Below are 20,889 nucleotides of genomic sequence, written 5' to 3' on the forward strand. Positions count from 1 at the left end.
AGGCTGAGTGTAGGGAGAAACTTTCCCCATGAGGAGGCCACTCAGGTCACCCTGAGGTTTCCAGGCCTTACTGGTCCAAGCCCTGAACAGCCTGGTCCGATGCCAGCGCTGCCCCTTTGGGCAGGAGGGTGAACTGGGTCTCTCCCAGCATCATTTAACCTATCATCTTCTGATCTTAACCAACTGAAAATGGGGTACCACTGCTCTAAACACACTGAACAAGTGGCAGTGCTGCCAAGCTGACAGCAGCTGCACTGAGCCTGAAATCACTCGTTGCAGATGTGATGGACAGCATCCAACCAGCAAACGGCAGGTCACGTTATTCTTCCCTTTTTGCTTTTTAAAGGTATTTAAGAAACTCTTGAGGTCTGTGCAAGTCCTCCAGATAGAAACTACCAAAGTTCATCTGTAAAAGCCATATATGGCCTTAAGCAACTGAGCTCAGGTCAATGCAATGTTACATTTTACTATATGTTATTTGAAACACATTAGGTTTGTAAATTGAGAGATACTGTAGCAGCCCTTGCCAGGGCTGAGCAATCCAAGAAATATTAAGTTTAAAGTAAATTCAGATCTGAACACTGGAGCTGTGTCCACAGTCTTGCACACCATCCAGATTTCCTTAGTCTCTATCACTGTTACTATTTGTTTTGACAGCTATGTTATTTGTGGGGTAACGGAACGTTATAAAATGAAGCAGAGCTGTTTAAACTATCAAAATTCCCTTATTGTGTGTACTTTCATCTTAGGTTTCACTATTTTTTGGATGATACAGCATGTACAGTTATGTACTGTAGACATGATAAATCTGTATATTAATCTTTGTGACCTGTGTTTGCCCTGGCTCATGCAATCTCAGTATTTCCATGGCAAAAAAAAAAAAAACAACAAAAAACCAGGAGTCTCAGTGTAGAAAATCTAAGGCATTTACTGTGTTTATAAATCTCACTATGGGCCTGATCTTGTAATTCCTTTACTTGGTTAAATTTTCATTATTCATCTAAGGACTGCTGCTGAAGCATAACATTACGTGAAAGGAAGGATTTGTAACATCAGGCCCCAGTGACATGTTAACATTAGCAGCAATCATTCCTGTCTTCCATCAAGTGGAGGAAATCATGGAAATGAAACAAAAAGTTCTTGTGGAAATGATTAAATCGTCTGGGTCTGCTGGGGCAAACCAGAGCATCACATGCAGGTGTGCTGGGAGCAGCCCTGTGCCCCACGGAGAGGCAAAGGGCCAGGCAGGGCTGCTGCAGCAGCCTGGGCTCAGCCCAGCTGAAAGGAGACCTGGTGCCACAGCACAGGGCACCTGGGGGAGATCTGGTGGGAAAAGGGGCAGCTACAGAGATCAAAGTGAAAGCAGCAGCATTTTCAAGAACTGTTCTTCACATTAGCCCATGATGGCAGGGCATGTACTGGCTTATTATTCTTTCTCCCCTATTATTGTTACTCTTTGCTTCATTATTCCCTTTAGTTTGATACTAAACAAAGAAACAAAAGTAATCTAACAGGACACCTTCAAGGCCTGGGCACTCTGCATGCCCTCCCAGGGCAAACCCTTAACCTCCTTCCCCTCACCAGTAGCATCCTGCAGAAGAAGTCAGTGAAGGCTTTCATTGCCTCCCCATTTGGCTGCAATGGCTAATTTGGAACAGCCTGTGTGTGTGAGCAACTCTGCAGCCTGTGCCCAGCCTCAGGAGGGGATGGGGTGGCAGCTTCAGGATATCCAGGCAGGCCTGCAGGAGGGGACAGGGCACTGGCAAGAGTGGTTAGTGCTGGGGAGCTGAAGAGGTCTGCAAATCTCAACCTCGCTGCTCCCACAAAATCTGAGAACAACTCCTTGTCCTCACTTGCTCTCACGGGAGTTAAAGCAAGTCTCAAGTCTGGCTTAACATATTTTCCTAGCCAAAACCATAAGAAAAGGCCCAGGTTTATTAGGAACAATTATCTGCACCTTAGCTGTTGTTTATCTGTAACAGGATGCAGTAAATCAGATTAATCTGAGAAAAGAGGAGGAGTGATCGTGTTCTCTGCTGTTGTTTGTTTAGTTTAGATGAGTTGCTAGATGCCTTCAAGTTTCAATTTTTAAATCTGTTGCCAAAGGCATGGGGAGATGTATACGAGAGCCCGCATGACTCACATGAACACTCTTGGCTATTTCATTTCAATTCTCCATCTTTTCTTCATTTTTGAGCTCTTGTTATCTCATTAGGAGCACCTTATGCATCCTGCCAACACTTCTATATTTTTGAAAAAATTACATTTTTGGCACATAAGAATGTCAAGAAGTCAAAGAATGCACAGAACTCTCCTGATTAATGTATTTGTAGAATATATAATTTTGCAAACTGTGCTGGAGATTAAAATTTCATAAGGTAGATGTCTTTTTTTACCTCCAGTGCCATAAGGAGAAATTCTTGTGAATTTTCTTGACTAATCTGAACAAAATTAATTACTTTTTAAAGCTGCTCTCTGGGAGACCTAATTATCTTTTTATCTGTGCTGCCAACATATTCCTAGTCTGATGTTGATCCAAATGGTTTCAGAATCTGTACTGCTTTTTCCTCAAAAATCTGCTGCCTCTCTAATAGAGATTTGAAGAAGCAATGGCTCAGAACCCCTTATTTCTAATTTTCTGAGCTGCCCTCAAATTTAAGAGCAGACTGCAGCCAAGGAGCAGCAAACTCTGTGCTAATAAGGGTTGTGGTGCCATAGGAGTGAGTCAGGGTATGGGGTGCTTAGATCTCTATGCCAAAATTGGGAATGGAATGGCCCTGCCTGCTGCAGGGGGTAGAGAAGAGGTGGTATAACAGAGGTTTAGGAGAACTGCTTTATTACCTAATTTATTGTGGCATGGATTGCCAATCCTCTTGCAGCTTAACAGCCTTCTGGGTCTGGCACAGGTTTGTGCAGCTGCTCAAGAAACTTTCAGTGCACTTAGAGTGCAGATTTACAATGAATCTTGGAGTTAGGCTGTGCTTGCATTTTCAGGGAAGCTGAAACTTGCCATTATTATAGAAGGAAGAAATAGAAAGCAGAAAAACAAAAAGAACATTAAGAGAAACAAAGGGGCTCAGCAAAGGGGTGAGAGCTGTACATTAGATAAAGACTGCCATCCACTTTAATTCTTGGGGAGGGAAGGAGCAGTAGAGGTGATGTGAGGACTGTCAGTCATCAGCAAATAGAAAACATGCAGTATTTCTTCTTTATGCAGTATAGGAGTCATTGCAGGAGGGTTCTCATGGTTTGAGATCTTTCTTAGATCTGTGCACATTTGATAAATGCTGCAAGATCAAGTGGTGAAGTGCCTTACTTCTTTGTCCAGACCTCAGAGTCCCCATTGGGCGCTGCAGGAGCCTACATACAAAGAGATGTCTGGAGTAGATTCAGGTTATGTTTCCTCTGAAATGAATCTGCTTTACACGTATCAGGGACATTCTGTAGACTGGACTGATGCATGGTAAGTTGGGTCAGGGAGGGAATTTACTTGGAATCACCTTACTGCTCTGCACCACCAGAGCCTTGAGGGCACAGCCTTTGTGCTGTGGAGTGACAGCCCATGTGAGTTAGGAGGTCAAAATCTGAAGCACTGAATTAAGCTGTTGCTTAAAATGAAGTTCATTACCATCTCTTTGCAAATACATTTTTTTTCTCTCAAAGAAACTTAAAATCAATTAAAAATAATTTGCTGATATTAGTATTTACTTAAGCAGCTCTTAAATCAAAGCAATTCAGGATGCATCAGATTTGGAGATGGCTTACACATCTTTCAGAACTTCATGCATGGTATGATCTTCAAACCTCCACAATATTATCTGACAATGATATTTTCTTTCATTTTGTCATGTAGTGCAGGGCTGTGCCAGCCATCTCATTCAGCACAGCAATAAAGAGCCCTGCAAACCTTTATTCACTGGCTTTCAGATGTTAGTTACTGACTTCTTCTGACAGACAGTGAGGTGCCACAAGCACAGTGATGGCTCACACCTCGAGTAGCAGGGGGGTCTGGTGCCAGCAGGCACATTGTGAGTGACCTGAGTTTCTGAGCTCCTCTTCTAAGCCTGCAACTGAGTGGGTGATAGCAGAGAAAAAGAACAAGGCTGGTGCTATAATCTTGCATTTAATTAGTGTAGAAGTATAGCTCACTTGAGATGCTCAGAAATATTGAATTCCATGCCTTTCCAGGAGGGATGCTTTCCATCTTGTAGGAAAAAAAAATAAAAATAGAAAGATAGCTTTATCTTTTCCTTGCACTAGCATGCAAAGAAATTGTTTTGAAAAAGAAATCTAATTAAAAACTGTTAACACAATCTTCACAGCTGAATCACGTTCCTCATGCTTGTCCTGTTGTGTCAAACAATAAACATCTGACTCACTACAGAAGCTGCTGCTCCCGGGGCCAGGCACCTGAGTGCTGGTGTTGTGCTCTTCATTATCACAACTGCTGAAACCCTTTTCACATCAGGCTCTGAGCCTTGACTTCCCTGCAGAACATTTTGATTTTTTTTCTCTCCAGTTTCCTAAAATATTTTCTCTGTCTTCTTGCTGATGAGATTCTTGGAACTGTGGAGATTGTGGAGAATTTGTAGGTGCAGTTTGTCATAACTTGAATTGCAGGTCTTTAGAAGCAAAGCTGGGGAAAGCACAGAGTTTGCCAGCAGTACTCTTCAGATCCGGGGGAGCCTATGTTTGCCTGAAAAAGGAAATTGGAAATAAAAAGGAAAGGAATTTATTTTGAAGAATAGCACAATGGCCAGTACTCAATAGTAGTGCTACTGCAAAGACTACATAAAATATTGTGGCCAAATGTGTATCTGTATTTATATTTAATGGACAAAATGCCACCAGTCTCTCATATAAAGATATTTCAAACTCACCTGCTTACACTGGAGGTGATTTATTTTGCTAGTATGAGATTAACATACTTGTTGACTGCTAGCTCTTTTGGGATGTTGATTTGTTTTGTTTGCATTTTTTTTCACTATCAGTTTAAGATACTATAGTCATCAGAAACAGCAGTGTAGGTATTTGACAGCTAATCAGTTGGGTTGCAGTCTTACCCAAGAGCCAAATAACTCAGAAAGAGTCATTCCACTTAGATTCTGGGTCAACTATAGCTTATGTTGTTGATATTGAAATATATTCCTAGCGTGTCACATGAACTGTCCCAATTTTATGTGGGGACAGAGCACAATTTTGCGCTGTTTCTGTTCAACAATCTATAGTGCAGCACTTGTTAAAATTTTAATTGCCACCTTTTTAAAATTTGACACAATAAAGCATTCATTTATAGATGATTATTGCACTATAAAACCCTTAATAGTACATAATCAATGTCTTTGTTTCTGTGGCTTTCTCATTTTCTGAGCAATAAAGACTGGGATTATTTAATTCCTTTATAAAACGGTATTTTCCTACTAATCCAGTTTCCATGGGAGTATCATATTTAGATGTAAAACAAGAGAGAGGCAATCCAAAATGGATTAGGAAACAGAAATATTCCCAGAGACCATGAAATCCCAGTCTGTCAGGGAGGGTGGACAAAGGCTCATGGTAATGAACAAATACTCATCTCCTTCACTAGAGACCTGATGTGCTGGGGAGTTAATGGGATTGAAGCAAAAGGGCAATGTGGAGAAAGAATTGGCCTGCTTCCTGCAGCCATAGCATGTTTTTGATGTGCAGTGACATTATACTTGTGGAAATAAATTATTTATGTTGGTCTTAGGGGGTCAGCAGAGAAATCCCACGGCTAGACATGAATTATCGTCCAATACTTCAAGTACCTTTTCTATTTGTTTGGGGTCTTTTTCAATTCCTGTTCTGTTTTAGCTGTGAAAGTGGTACTAAATCACAATACTAAGCTGCTCCTGGATCTGGCTGACAAATGACACATTTGCACAAGGCAAGAGAATTGCTTATTCTGCATGTACAGTGGTTTTCCATGTTTAATGGCAGGACAGGGCTCTCTGTTTTCCATGAATAACAGCATGGTTATGATTACATTTTTGCTTAGGTACTGCTGCAGCCTGAGCTGGTCCTTTAAAGGATTTGGGTTAAGCATTCCCCATGTAGTCTCTTTAGTCTCAACAGCCTGGTCTAGGGAATAAGAGTTTAGGAATCAATATCCATTTGTATATATGTTGTAACTGGTGTAAACGTGTTTGGATTTGAGTCATGGTTTGTTTGTCGTTGTATGTCTGAAAAAATATTTTGTTATCCAAGTTATGTTTTTCAATATGTGCTTAGCATTTGCCTAAACTAAAAGCAAAAAGCCAGTGCCCATAATGACTGTCAAAAGGACAGACATTTCCTAATATCTATAGAGGATGTGCATTATACATGACTGCTGACATAAAACTCTAGCTCTGTGCAAAACATGATAGAAAAACCTCTCTTTTAGCAGGCAGGAGCCCAGCCTAGAATGTTTTGTTCTTATTTGTACATCTGAAGAGCTAAATCTGTGGTTACTAGGAGTGCTTTCTGCTCAGCTCTTTCCTCCAGTACTTGTATATTCCTCAAGTGTCCTTGAATCTCCACAGGAGTCTTTCTCAAAGGCTGTTTGTTCTTCCAAGTCCACCCCAGGAGCAGATCAACCTACAGCTACATAGACTGAGGGCTAGATTTTGATTTCATTCAGTTCCAATATTTGTCATTCACTCTACTTCAATTAATTTTTTCCTTATTTTTTATGTACAAAAGAGTTTTATGTTGTTGGATAATGTTTGGTTTAGAGCAGGATGTAAGAGGGCAAAAGAGCCCTCCTCAATCAGTCCTGGCCTTTAACCAGCCAGGAATGTAGTGGGAAGTAGAGACAATATTTCTGGGGTTTTCAGCCTGCTGGGATGTTCACAAAAATAATCGACTTTTATATGTCTGTCGTTGAAAATTTAGGTAATATGCACCCAATGAAATTAGGCAATGGGCTCCACTAATTCTAGATACCTTGCAGTCAGAGGTAGAAATAATTAACAATATTGATAGAGTTGAGCTTTCTGTTTAAGCCAATTTCTCCAGAGAAGTGAATGTTCTCTTGTCTTGAAGAAAATTCCTTAAATTTAAAGGCATTGACTGTTTAATTATTGGTTACTTGTCTCACTTGCAAATACTGCTGATGGCTATATTTATCTAAACTGACTCTCTGAGAAATAAGAAGTGGTTAAAATCTCTTAAATTTTTTTTCTGAAGACAAAGAAGAACTCATAAATTGCCTTGTAAGATTTTTTCCACTCATGCTGAACTGCTAAACTTGATGTTTTGCAGATATTTTAATAAAAGAGGGCAGCTAGGTTCTGACTGTTGTTAACTGGAATTTCTATACAGTGGATGATATTTTGCTCTCCTTTCTGAAGACATACATTTGAGAAGTATAACTAAAATCACCTAAATGTCTTCTGTAAAAATGGAGTGAGAGTAGAATGGATGATTTTCACAGGAGTATTTCACCCATGACAGGCAGGATAAAATTGGAAACAAAATAACTTTGGATAGCTTTATCTAATTTAGGAGAATTGGAGAGAAGGGAAGACAGAAACTGCTGACCCCATGTGCAAGAAGCAGGCCTGATTTCTTTGTACTGAGTCCTACCAGTTGCACTAGAAATCAATGCATAACATAATAATACAGACAATTGTAGTTTTGCATATTGAGGGACTTCTCTTTTGAATTTGACATATAGGCCAGCTATAGTTGTTTTCCAGTTTTCTATTGCTCTTTTCAGTTTGCTCACATTAGGGATGAATGTTGTAAGGTGGCCATCCTGCTTTAATTACTGATCCATCACTCTTCATTTTCAAGTTCTTTCTTAAAAATCACTTTTGAACAATTACCACTATTCCATGGTCAATTTAACCAGAGTAGTAGGTAGTTGCCTCACTGCTGAGAGCCACTGGATAGGCTGTGAATGCTAAAAACCAGAAAAAAATAGCTTTTCTATGGAAAAGTCTGTCCTAGAGACTGTTGAAAATAAAGGTTTCAGTAATTTCCCACCCTTTTAGGTTCTGATAATGTGAGCACTGGTGCCCAGTAGATGAGCCTTGGCCCTCGGTAAGGATGGAATAAATTATGTTCATGGCCCAGGCTAAAGCTTCCCTGTTGTCTCCATGTCTGTGCCAGGCACTGCAGCTTGCTACCAGCTGCCACTGGGCCTTGGCACATCAGTGAGAGTGGTTCTTCCACCCCTGCTCTCAGCTACCTGCATGTGTGGGCATTGGGAATATGCAGAGCACATCTGCCTTGCACCTGGCTCCTTTGGAGCACAGGTAGAGCAGACACAGCTGTTTGTGCCTGTCCTCATACTCAACTTCTGCAATTTATTCTATTTACACCATTATGTTGAAGTTTGATATCCTCTGAAAAAAAAAACAAACCAGGATTTAGTTAAGTCTCCTCTACTTTCCCCCTCTTCTTCCCCATTCCTCTGTCCCTTTTTCCAAACAAGTAATTTCTTAAGACAGATTCAGATAGACTGGAAGCCTTAGAACAGCTTATATAAGTCCAAGTGAATGACTTCACTCCTTCATTTTCCCAAGGGAACAAACTGATAAAGGAATATGTTTCAGTGTTTTATTGCACTGGTCAGTCGCATTAACGATGTGTTTTTCCTCTGCGTAAACCTAATGGTTCCCATGGTGCTTTTTCCTGGTGTTCTTGGCAGAAATTTCCTCCCTCTGCTGCTGTCCAAGTTGTGATCATACTGAGTTGTTGTGTTCTTCTCTAGGAAAGAGCTATCTGCATTGTGCATGTGCAGTCTGCTAAGACATAGTGGAAACTTACAGGAAGAGACAACGTAGATTTAAGACTTACTAGAACTAAAGTTTCCAAGATGTAATGCAACAGTAGACCAGCATGTTGAAGCAGGACTAATTTTGTGGCTGGAACAGAGTAAAAAGAAAACATGCAGTGTGTATATTGTTCTGGTTCCAGCAGATAGTTCACAGACATAAATGCTGGGACCAAAAATAGTCAAGTCAATCTCAGTGTTACTTTATTTAGCCACTGACTGTGCTACCTTTTCTTTTACTGCGCTCTTGCACCGAAAGGCAGCGATTTTGCTTCCAGCTGTGCTGTATTTTGCTGTGTGTTTCAAGTTTCCTGGGATAAAACTTTTCAGTTGTGCAGTGCTTGCTGTAGCAATGAGTGCTGCAGCTCTTGCTGCATGGCTCTATTCATGCAGGTGCCAGCTTCTCAAGTGCTCATGTTGTACTTTGTCCACCTGCCTTTGGCCACTGAACCCATGTGCATTTAGCAGTCAGTTTTCTCAGCTTCATTCTAGCCTCACACATTCCTACTGAAAATTTGTCATGTGATAGAAAAGAAGTAAAAATTAAGTATTTCTAGCAGGGAACAAGGAAACTTATTTAAAAAAAACCAAAAAACATGCTTATGGAAGTCAGTTATTCTGAGAATTTTGCTTGCTTTTCCCTGCTACATATGGATTTGGAAAATAATTAAAGCCATCTTCATAAAGCATCTTTCTTCAACATGGTTTCACACAATGATGTGAGGTAGCACTGAATAACATTTGGTCACACACCTAGCCAGAAAGGCATTGACTGTTATTTTTGTCTTAAAAAAAATACATACTTGAATTGTTTAAGTGTTTGGTTTTTTTTTTACTTCTGTCCAGTTTTAAAAAAGCTAGTTATTTCTGTTTAACTGCACTGTTTTTCATTTAAAATTTAGTTATTTGTGTTTAACTGCACTTAGAAGGATGAAGCAATAATCATTGAGAAAGTAATTTTAATGGGAGTTTCTAGCCTTAGGACACTTTCTTAGTGGTTAGTGTTTGCTATATAATTAAGCATTTGGGACATGCCATGTTTTTCATTTGAAAAACACTTTGTACCTTCTCTAATTATTTTAAGAAGAAAACTTGCAGTTTTGAGTTCCATCCTGCTCTGTCAAGCAAGGTAAAACCAAAGCTATGCTCTTTTCTTTTATCTGGTTTCATATTTAAAGTGATTTTTTTTTTTACCATTTTGAATACAAGTGCATGTTTAATAGGCTGAGGAACAGAAATCTATATGGGTCTTCAGCAATCCTATAAATACTGATATACTCTGAATAGAATATCTGTTCCCATGTCTGGGAGACAAAGATAGAGAAAGATCATTTTATTGCTTGAGTATTTTTCTTTTTCTGGTTTCTATTTTCCTGATTGAAATCAATATTTCAGGGCTAATGGATGAGGATGTCTGCTGTTGCTGCCTAAAATGCTGACCTTGACAATCAATATATTCAGTTTGGAGCATTTGTGATGTCAATTATTATGGTGATACTTAAGAATTTACTGCCTGCAAAATGTCTGGGTTATTGGGTTAGAGTTCCCCTGCAACCTTATCTTTGCCTCTTTCTCTCTTTCCATGCTGTGCAACTGCTGGGGACTCTGAAGCCTCATGCACAACTCTGCTAAGCAATTATTTTGTTGGGACTGGATGAATAACTGTGTGTGTTTTGTGCTCTAATTTGTTGATCACTTTGGAAATACACAGGAACAGCAAGCTAAAGACAGTATAGGAACTCAGTGCTTTTGCTACCAGTCCAGTTATTCATCACTGCTCTCAAAAAAACTACAAACCCTCCACAAACCAAAACCCCAGAAAAAGGGGAGAGAAGCTGAGATATTTTATCCTGGTGAAATGGCCCTAAGAATGGCTTGAGACTAAAGAGAGACTCTTTCAATACAAGTGGGCTTGTCCTAGCTAGTGATATCTCAGGTATGCCCTGAGCTCCCTGGGGTTTATGTCCTTTCTGGGGACATCTCTCTCATGGGATGGCTCCCCCTCCCATGGCCTCTGCTGATGTTTCTTGGTGCTGATGTGGATCCTGTTGGCAGCTGTGAGTCACGCTCAGCAGCTGCACTTGTGTGCTCTGAAGGAGCCCAGACAGAACAGAGATACAGACAGACTCCAGGAAAATATTTGTTAGATGATGCATTCAGGGAGAACAAATGTTGGCACAAGAGCAGCCCACATTCCTGCTTCTACCTGCTATGGCTTACCTGGGACTGGTGCAGGTGCTCCCATTTTGCACACTCCTGGAACATTCCCTTTTTGGCTTCACAATCTGTTCCCACCACAAGAAATCTTTCAGTGCCAAGGAGCACCAGGGTGCAGGCAGCCTCTTGGGCAGGAGGCCTTTTGGGAGCCAGCAGCTCCCCTTGTAGTGCTGCTGCCTTCCTCTGGTGGGAAGGAGGACAGACCTTTCTCAGAGCTAGCCTCCACCAGGAGACCTCTTCAGAGCTCCAACTCTTTCTTCTGTTGTACTTGTGATAATCCTTGGGGCCTTTGTTAGAATTTGTTTGATAATCCACAATCTGTACTTAACTTTAATGTTTTTCTTTCCTTTCTTTTTTTCCTCCTATGGCTTTATTTTTCAGGTTCCATCTTTTTAGCCTGTTGCTCACTAGTGGTGTGCCTGGGTAGATCTGTTAGTTTTGAGTCCCCTGCAATACATGAAGATGCTATTCCCCTTTGAAACAGATGTTTATGGACTTTGTTTTTTGTTTTGTATGATTGAAGAGTACAATGTCTCCAGCTCCGTATTTTTTCTTAGATTGTCAGCCCTAGGCTGAGCAAATAACACAAGGAGAGAGCTTTTGGATCTCCTTCAAGCCCAAGTGGTCACATACACAATGAATCCTTTGCAATCTGGAAAGAAGAAAAAGGTGGTTTCTTATAATGACATTTCTGCAGGTTGCTCCAGGAGTCATTTTTAGCTGTTCTCTGAGCTAGGGAAGGATTCCTAGCTAATTCTTAGCTTTTTCCATGCTGATACAGACAACCCTGCCAGTGCTGGCTGTATGAAATAGTTGTGTCAAAGGATAAGAGAAAGCATATACAACCAAAGCCTACAAAACCCTGGAGCTTATTCACCTTCTTTTCTTGACCTTCATGCTTATTTGATTTGAGGCCACCTCATCACTGTAGTGCATGTGATTTACATGGTTCATTAATTGATAACCCAAAATTATATTAAGAAACCATGAATGCACTGGTAACTAATAGGTCTGTCAAGTTCTTACTGAAGTCTTCAGGGATAACACCCAAGGGGCAGAACTTAGATTAAATCCATTCATATCAACTGCCATTACCTAGAAGGTATTACTTAACTGATGAGTGGTAATTGGTTATGAACCATTGTGACCAGATCCTTAATTTGGCCAAGAAAAAGAAGCTCTGAATTCTGCTGACCTGGAAGACCTTGATAAATACTGTCAAAGACTTGAGAGCACAGTCTTCAGCTTCACCTGATATTTTGTGTGTATCTGAGCTCCAACAGTGAGAAAGCCCTGAAAGGTAAAAAAATTTATTCAAATATTGTAGGAAGAGAAGTTTAATGTGTGCTTGTGTGGGAACATAACAGATGCTGACATCTGAGCAAAAAATGGTCTGGACAGCAACAACCAGATATAAAACTGTCACAAGGTCTGTAGGGCAGCTGGCTAACCAAGGATATCTGTGTTTTCACTAGAAGTCTTTTACTTCCTGATCACTGTTGCAGATACAATCAAAATCACAGGCAAACCCTGAATGACAGTCCCATTTCTGCAAATTGAGAGTAGTAATTGGAAACTGTTCTCCTGGAAAAGCATTTAAATCCTAGTGATCAAATAAATATTTTTACCTTTTTGAAGTGCTTTGCTTGACTAGAGAATGAATGCCCTCCCTCTCTGAATGCCTGTCATCTAAAAAGGTGATGACTACAGACTGTGGTTTTAGAGTATGTTTGTATAATCACTGCAGTGCAAGATTTAAGGTCTACTGAGTGGACAGTCACTTTACTCTATTGAACATATATGCTAAAGATATCACTTAAAATATTGATGATACATCCTTTTCACTGTCTCCACATTTATGCATTTTTGAATAGTCATAGAAAAATAGAGGAGTTTGCTCATCAATGTTTTTTATTCTCTTTGCATATTTGCAGCCATTGTCATAGATGTAGTCAGTCACAGTGTTCTCTAAGGTGATCTTTTAGATCTAGTTGCTTGAAGTACTAGGAAATATGGGTGCCAAACCTGTGTTTTAGTCTAAAGACATTCTCTTGCTACAGCTGCCTTCACGGATATAAAATTTGGCCTGCCTATGAATTTTCCCAGTTTACATTGTCTCAAATGTAACTTTACTATCAAATTAAACGACAACAAAAAGCAATCCTAAATTTTTTATTGTTACTAACATGAACAAAGGCATTCCATTTCTCAGCAATTTGAAAGATCTTCATGATTTCAAGATTTAAAATGGCTTACCCACTGCTTCCTTAAATATTTGAGCTGAGTTCCAGATCTTGGTTAGATCTTGAAAGGCATAAAGGCATGTTTTCATTAAGATTAATCTGGTCATTATGTGTTTTAGTTCCCAAACAGAGTAAGAAGTCAGTGTACCAGCACAATGTGACTGAGCCTTCATTCTTGCAGACTGTACTGTGATCAGTGGTATTTCATACAATCACAGACTCATAAAATGATGTGAATTGGAAGGGAGCTTGGAGATCACCTAGTTCCAATCCCCCTGCCATTGGCAGGACACCTTTAACTGAACCGGTTTGCTCAAAACTCCATCTAACCTGGCCTTGAACACTTCCAGAGATGGGGCATCCACAATTTCTCTGGGCAATCTGTTCTTGTGTCTCTCCATTCTCTCTGTAAAAAAAATCTACCTAATATCTAATCTAAGTCTACCCCCTATCAGTTTATCACTGTTGCCCCTTGTCCTGTCACTAGAGGCCTTAGTAAAAAGTCTCTCTTTATCTTTTTTATAAAAACCACTTTAGGAATTTGAAGGCTGCTATGAGGTATCCCCAGAGCCTTCTGTTCTTCAGGCTATTCTCATAGGAGAGGTGTTCCAGCCCTCTGAGAATCTTTGTGGCCCTCCTCTGGACTCATTCCAGCAGGTCCAGGTCCTTTCTGTGTCAGAGACCCCAGAACTGGAAGCTGCACTGCAGGCAGGGTGTCCCAAGAGCAGAGTAGATGTGCAGAGCCACCTCCCCTGACCTGCTGGCCACGTTGCTTTTGATGCAGCTCAGGATATTTTTGGCTTCCTGGGTTGCAACCACACATTGCTGCCTAATGTTGAGCTTTTCTTCAACTGACAACCCCATGTCCTGCTTCTCAGGGCTGCTCTAAATCCATTTCAGGAGTAAAAAAAATGGAGAAGAGATAGAAAGTGACATGAATAATTTCCAGCAATTGTACTATGAACTGAGCAGACTTAAATATTTTTGAGTCAGTAAGATAAGCTAAGTTGAAATATTTATCTCCTCTTACTTTGATTTACCACCCCTCACATTGCAGAATGAATGTCATTTGCTCTGTAAGCATAATTTTGTTTGATTGGGCAAATACATCTTAACACTGCCACAGTGATTGCTCATAAGGCATTATATTGCTTGCTTGTTTTTTGAAAGTGCCTACAGATGTGATTTAACACTCCACAAAATAAATGTTATGAACACAAAATAAATATCAATCCTTCTCTCAATGACCTAGTGATCTCAACATGTGGTGAGAGATGAAAGGCAGTGAGGCACAGAAAAGGAGAAGAGACAGATGAAGCAGTGCGTTAAGTGAGTAGGTAGCTACTGCAACTGCATGGTTCAGGCTTATCAGAGGGAAGAAGAAGAAGTGAAGAGGGCTGGCACAGTCCCCCTATTAATTCTGCCTAGAGCTACTTGTAAGCCAGTCCCATGAGAGAGGAGACACTGCAGCATCGTTTTCCTGCCTGTCAGCAGCTCAGCCATGCCTGAATCAGAACCTGCACTTCACAGATTTTGCAATAAGAAATATTGCCTCCATTGTTTCTGACCAAAGACTAGATTAGCATGGACATGAGTGAGACCGTGTAGAGCAAGAAAGGATTTTTCTGTAGCTAATGTTACTTTTCCATTAGTGGAAGTAGAGAACTAGGAATGTGAATGAGGTTATCTGTATTTTTAGTGTCTCATGAAGCAGTCCTCCTGAAGCAAGGGTCTAACTTCCACACTGAGTCGATGAAGGCAAACAGGTTCCTCTTTGCAGGAACCCAGCCTTGCTGTAGGTTGTGAGCTCCTTGTTACAAAAGGAATGAAGAAATCCCGTAGCTTTGCCACCCTTCTCTAGCTCTTGATTGGAAAAACTGATATTGTTATAGCTAACTTCTGAGGTGAAAAAGAATTTAATGGAGGCACACATGGTATGTTCAGAGATGTCCAAATCTTCTAAATGTGGTGTTTCCTGAGCAAGGACCCCCATAACTCAGGGGCCTTCTCCATTCCTTACCCATGCTTTTTACCCTTTAAATAATGAGTCTTTAATATAGGTCATATTCTCCAGCTGAGTACTAGAGAACAGAAAGTTTTGGTGACTTGGGTCTCTGCAACTTATGGGAGAAATTGTAGCTGTCAGCCACAGACTCAAAAGAGTCTGTGGCTGACAGCTACAATTTTGACACTTAAGTCTTGAAAATACTTTTTAAAATTAGTCATACCTCTCTTTCAGAGTGAACACAGGCTAATCTATGAAGATGTGAATGGTATATTTAGCTGTGTGGTGAATGTACTTAACTCTATTAAATGCTCAATGCATCCACATTTCTAAATTCTTGATTACCCAAGCAAAGATACTGGAATGATATGTTTCTAGTACAGTTAGGTCTGATTCACCTTGATGGATGAATAGGATCCAGTCTTCCTGTTAATGGATGCTTTCCCTACCACAGCCATCGAAGAAGAGTAATGCATTACTGAGGATTTTCACTTGTAGGTACATTCTGTAATTGCACAGCTACCAAGAAAGATAATTGCTGGTTTCCAGATGTTACCACTGTGGTCAGGGCCACTTGCTGTTTAAATTTAATCCTCCTCTGACCCTTCCTTTTCATTAATTAAAAATTATGAAAGTAGTTTCTACATTTAACTGCACCAAGAAAGACAAACAAAACCTGTTTTAAAAGCCTGTTTGATTCTAAGCACTATGACGGTGTAGTGAGGGCAGTCACCTAACAAAGCCTTCTTAGTGGAAACTCACATGCTGGAGGAGAAAGCAGAACTGAGATTGCCGTACTTTTAAAAGGATTCACAAATAACAAGCATAAAGAGCAGAAAAAGCACACTTCATCGTTCCAGCAGCGTTCACCCTGACCAGAACAGACAGGTTTTCAGCTTCTCCCTCCACGGTGGGTCTCCGGAAAATGAAAGCTGGGAGGCATTCTGCAAAGTCATGCGGAGGAAGTGCTCCCGGTTCATTGTGCTCCCTCGCACCCCGAAGGCGCTCTCTGTGTGAGCGTTTGCAAGAATAGACCATATGTTAATGACTTACTCACTAACCTCAAAGCCAAATCCACATGCTATAAACCACAGCTAGTACCTTTCTTTTGTGCACTGTGCTATTGCCTGTACAAACCCCATAATTTCAGAAAATGTCAGGTGCAACTGTTCTATCAAGATGCAAACTGTGGAAAGTCAGCTCGTACATTTACCAGAAAGCCATTAGGAGAAAACGTGTATGTACTGAAATCAAGATAAAAATAATGTATAAATATATCCACAAGCCAAAAATATGATGTTCTATTATGATGAAAGATGCTTGGAAAACATTAAGAATAACAAAGCAGATTCTTTCCTACCATAAAAAGCATTGCTCAGCACAGGAGGGCTTCAGGACTGCTGGAAAATATGAGAAAGGTAAACACAGAACAATGATATCACCCAGACGTTTTGAAACAGGGATTTTGTGTTTCAGACTGCATGTAATTGGGCTGCATATTGGATTTGTTTAAGTACTGTAAAGCTAACATATCTGTACGGAAGGTGAATAATCAGGTACTTTTGTATCTTCCAGTGCTTTTTAATTTTCTTTTGTCATTCCCTCATCTCTTTTTAGCATTAGCTTCGATGGTTCCCCATATACACTGCTCCTTTACCCTGCTGTTAACCATGAAAGGCATTGACAGGTCCCCTCTCTGGCTTGTTAAGCTCTTGAAGCTTGCTGCATCCTGCATGTAGCATGTTTCTGATTATGCTGGCAGCATAGACATTTGAGCTCACAGCTGCTGCAGTGCTGCCAGATCAATACACAGAGCACAGCGAGCCTTTTGTGTAGGTTCAGAAATCAAATTTCTCTTGTCTATAGGGCAATCTGTAAAGTAAAATCTCCCTACAGGCAGTTGTCCTCTTGGAGCTTCACTGAGAAATGCATTTATCAGCTTATTTAACAAGGAACTAAGACGTTCTCAAGGCTGAGTGACAAGAAGGGGCTTCCTTCCTTCAGATCAGTGCCACCTCCCCCTCTGCCTCTCCCCCACCCCAGACTCCATCGTGGGAAGGCACTGCATATGTTTCTGCTTAGACTTGTCTGCAAAAAATCAAACTCCTAAAAGACGCATCAGCTGCAGACATAAACCTGTCAGAAAACAATTATCAACTGTATCTCTTTGTGATCTTATTAAGTCACTGGGGTCTTGATAACCTTGCAGATGCCCTCTGTAGGGGAAATAATCAAGGCAGAGATAATGCAATTTATTGATAAAATGAGGAATCTGACTGGGTCAGCTTGAAGCTCACTCAGCTGTTTGTTTGCAGGGGGTGGGGGCAGACTCTTCCTAATTTCTGTGGGTTTGTTTTTGGGGCTGGGCTGGGGTGGGGTTGTATGCCTGATAGGACTCAATTTATAGTTTTTTCCTTCCATTTGATACAGACAAGCTCATTTTTTTCCCTCTCCAACTACACTGAACATTTAGCTTTAGAGCTAATATTCAGGAATTGCCAGATCACCAGATAAGAAAAAGAAAGGGGAGTGGGTTGCAGGGAAGGATCAGCCACAGGATGTTGTGGAGAGCAAATTAAAACCTAATCTTCTCCCAGACCTTTGTCCTGACACTTCCCTGGAAATGGTTGTGTTAAGGGTGAATCTTGCAGGACTGATAATGAGCTGTGTTGGACTTTGGATCTGCAAGGTCATGAGAACATAAATCCATACAAACTGAGACACAAAGAAAAGATAATTGTATGTGTAGGATGAAGTGACCATTTCAGCAATTTGGGCTCATCTTTATCTGTATTTTTAAACTCACTTGTAAATTATTTCCTTAGGGGTTGGATTTGGAGATTCAAATGTTTGAAATTTCACCTCATGGTAAAATTCACCCAATAACTCATTTTTCCACAGGGGAAACTGTTACTCCAGAGGAAGAGAGATTGAAGGTAGAGGAAATTGCAGAACTTTACTTCTGAGGAAATGGCTGGTCTCAGCAAAAATGTGGAAATATGGCTTACATTAACTTTTCAGCAATCCTTTTCACTTTGTTTTTGTTTTGAAGACCAGACTTAAAAAAAAAATCTACTTTACAGAGTGCTTTCTAAAAAACCCTTAAAGGAAAAAACATTAGGTTGAGTGGCAGGATCTAGAAGGGCCCATGGAGAGGAGACCCATGTCCTTCACAGGTCATGTGAGGGCTGTCTCAGCTTTGCCTTGCTCCAACATGGCTGAAACAAGTGGGTGTGAATATGGCTGAAGGAGAGGTTCCCTATGAAAGAAGATGAAAACTTAAAAGTTTTTAAAATTAGACTATACAAATATTTTTAATCAAGGACAACAAATTTAGTATGGCTTCAACAAGAGTTGAACTTTGAAGTATATATTCAGTAAGGTAAATCCATTTTTATCATTTCATTGCAAACATTTTTACATATTTTGTAAAAGATGTCTGATGGTTCTGCTTCCTTATGTTATAGTAAGGTGTCTTGGTTAAGATCAGTTGTCTGTCTACACTACTCTCACTACAGTCTCATGAATTAGTTCTAAAATATGATTCAAAACAGACAGAGATACTCTTCAGAGATGCTTTCTTGAATATAGTCAGATGATCACTTCCTCAGAAATCACTCCACTTCCATTGAATAATCATTAGAATTTTTTTCAAACTGGAACAATATCACCTTTCAGCTGGTTTCTACTCTGTAAAGAAGACTTGTACATACAGATATTTATACATAATAGCACAGCCTTTCTCATCACATGTGTAAATTCAGAACCAATCTCTGGAACTCAAACAGAGATTTGTTGGATCCCATAAAGTGGATGATATTATATGGAAACAGCTGTCTCTGTACCAAAATCGAGAATTATTTCCAAATGCAAAGACTGAAGGTCTCAACTCCCAAAGAAAATGCTCTCTGATAAATCAAACCATGCAGGAGCTTGAGCTGTTCAGTGTGTCTCCAGACTCATGGTCTGGTTTGGAGCAGGAGCCAAATGAAGACTGAGGATCATGGTCAGTTTGTAGCCACATAGAAGCAGGGTATCTCAGACTTGATGAGTTTACAGTCCATCTGCATATTAATTGCTGGTGCTGCATGGAATGGGAACCAGGAGGAGCCATTGTAAAGTATTCCACCATCTTAAAAAAAACCCCAAAATAACACATACCTTGGTCTGTACATTTCACTTAATGTGTTGGTTTCATTAATCCGCTGAGAATTGCTTTATTTTTAGATGGTTAATCTGAACAACAAGGCTAAATACCATGTAGCAGTTCAGAGAAAATGGAGTAAAAGCATTCAATTATTTAAGACAAAAAATCTAAGACCATTCTCCCTTTTTCTCCGATAAAGCTTGGATCTGATGCAGAAAATTCCCTTAACTCCTGGGTGAATACTAATATTTTGTCACAGTTTCAACAGGTCTTGCAAAATTCTATTTGTTGCTGATGAAGAATATTAGGAAATATGGGCATGAGAAAGTAACAGCTTTATGAAAGCAAAGTAGAAGCATGGGAGAAAAGCAGGAGGGAAAAATAGGGGACAGAAAAAGCAGTATGTGGCTGAAAGCAAGGAGAACAACAGCAGGCAAAGTGTTTTGTATCCCCAAGAAATTCTGGAGGATTTGGCCTTTTGCAAGTTTGTCAGTGCTTGATGGGGGATTGCAGTGCAATTTGCAGAGTGAGGCCTTGGGGTAAATAAAATTGCAACATGAGCAAAATGTTTTAATTTCTCATGCATGAGAAGTAAAGAGGTGTTGGTGATGATAAGGCAGGAACCTTGGGTAGTATCCCTCTCCAGACATAGGCCATTGGTGAGAGGGATACATATTCTGAAGCCTGGATAGTTTTGATGTATCAGTGTAGTTGTGGGTTGCCTGATGTCTTACACTTTCGACAGTAAAGATATAACTATATTTTTCCTTTTTTCTTTTCTCTTTTATATTTCAGCATCTGATGGTTATGCAAGAAAGCAGAACTATGGATGCTGGTCATATCCTGCATATTTTCTCCCTTTTCCAAGCCTCTTTGTTTGCTTTTTGCTATGTACTTTCAGTGATACATCCCATCTGTTTCTACTGTATTGCGTGATCCAAGATAATACTTAGTGTCATTAGACATCAAGATGGGACACATCATAGCTTGTTAACAGTGTGTGTGCCAAAGGCCTTAACCTTCCCCTTCAGAATTCCAAGTAATTTCTTATTTAAGTTTTAGAGTGTTAAACATGCCAGGAACTATATTTCCATGTTAGGGCTGATCCAACACCCAAGCAAGCTTTCTTAAAACAAATTCAGGGACTTTTGAACCAAATATACCATGACTGGGCTGAAGGTCAGGTGAGCAGCTCTTTCTTCCTGAATCACCCTGTTGCATCTCAGCAACCCTGATTGTGTTCCAGTTGTGTCCATTGTCCTGTACTCTTCCTTTGTAAGGAAGGGGTTTTCTTGGGCCCATGTAGGGAAAATTTGTATTGCTGACCTGCAGAAAAACCAGCTAGTGCAGAGGCAATGGACAGAGCCTGTCATACAAAAGCATTCTTTACACATCATCTGTTTGTTGTGTCCTGTATCTGAGTTTGAAACCATGGTATTTTTAACTACAACTCACCAAATCTGTTTTACTGCTGATAGTCTGTGGTTGGTAA

This window comes from Agelaius tricolor, unplaced genomic scaffold, assembly GCF_023055355.1.
Source record: "Agelaius tricolor isolate 1412-34295 unplaced genomic scaffold, bAgeTri1.0.p SCAF_7, whole genome shotgun sequence".
In the NCBI taxonomy this organism is placed as follows: Eukaryota; Metazoa; Chordata; class Aves; order Passeriformes; family Icteridae; genus Agelaius; species Agelaius tricolor.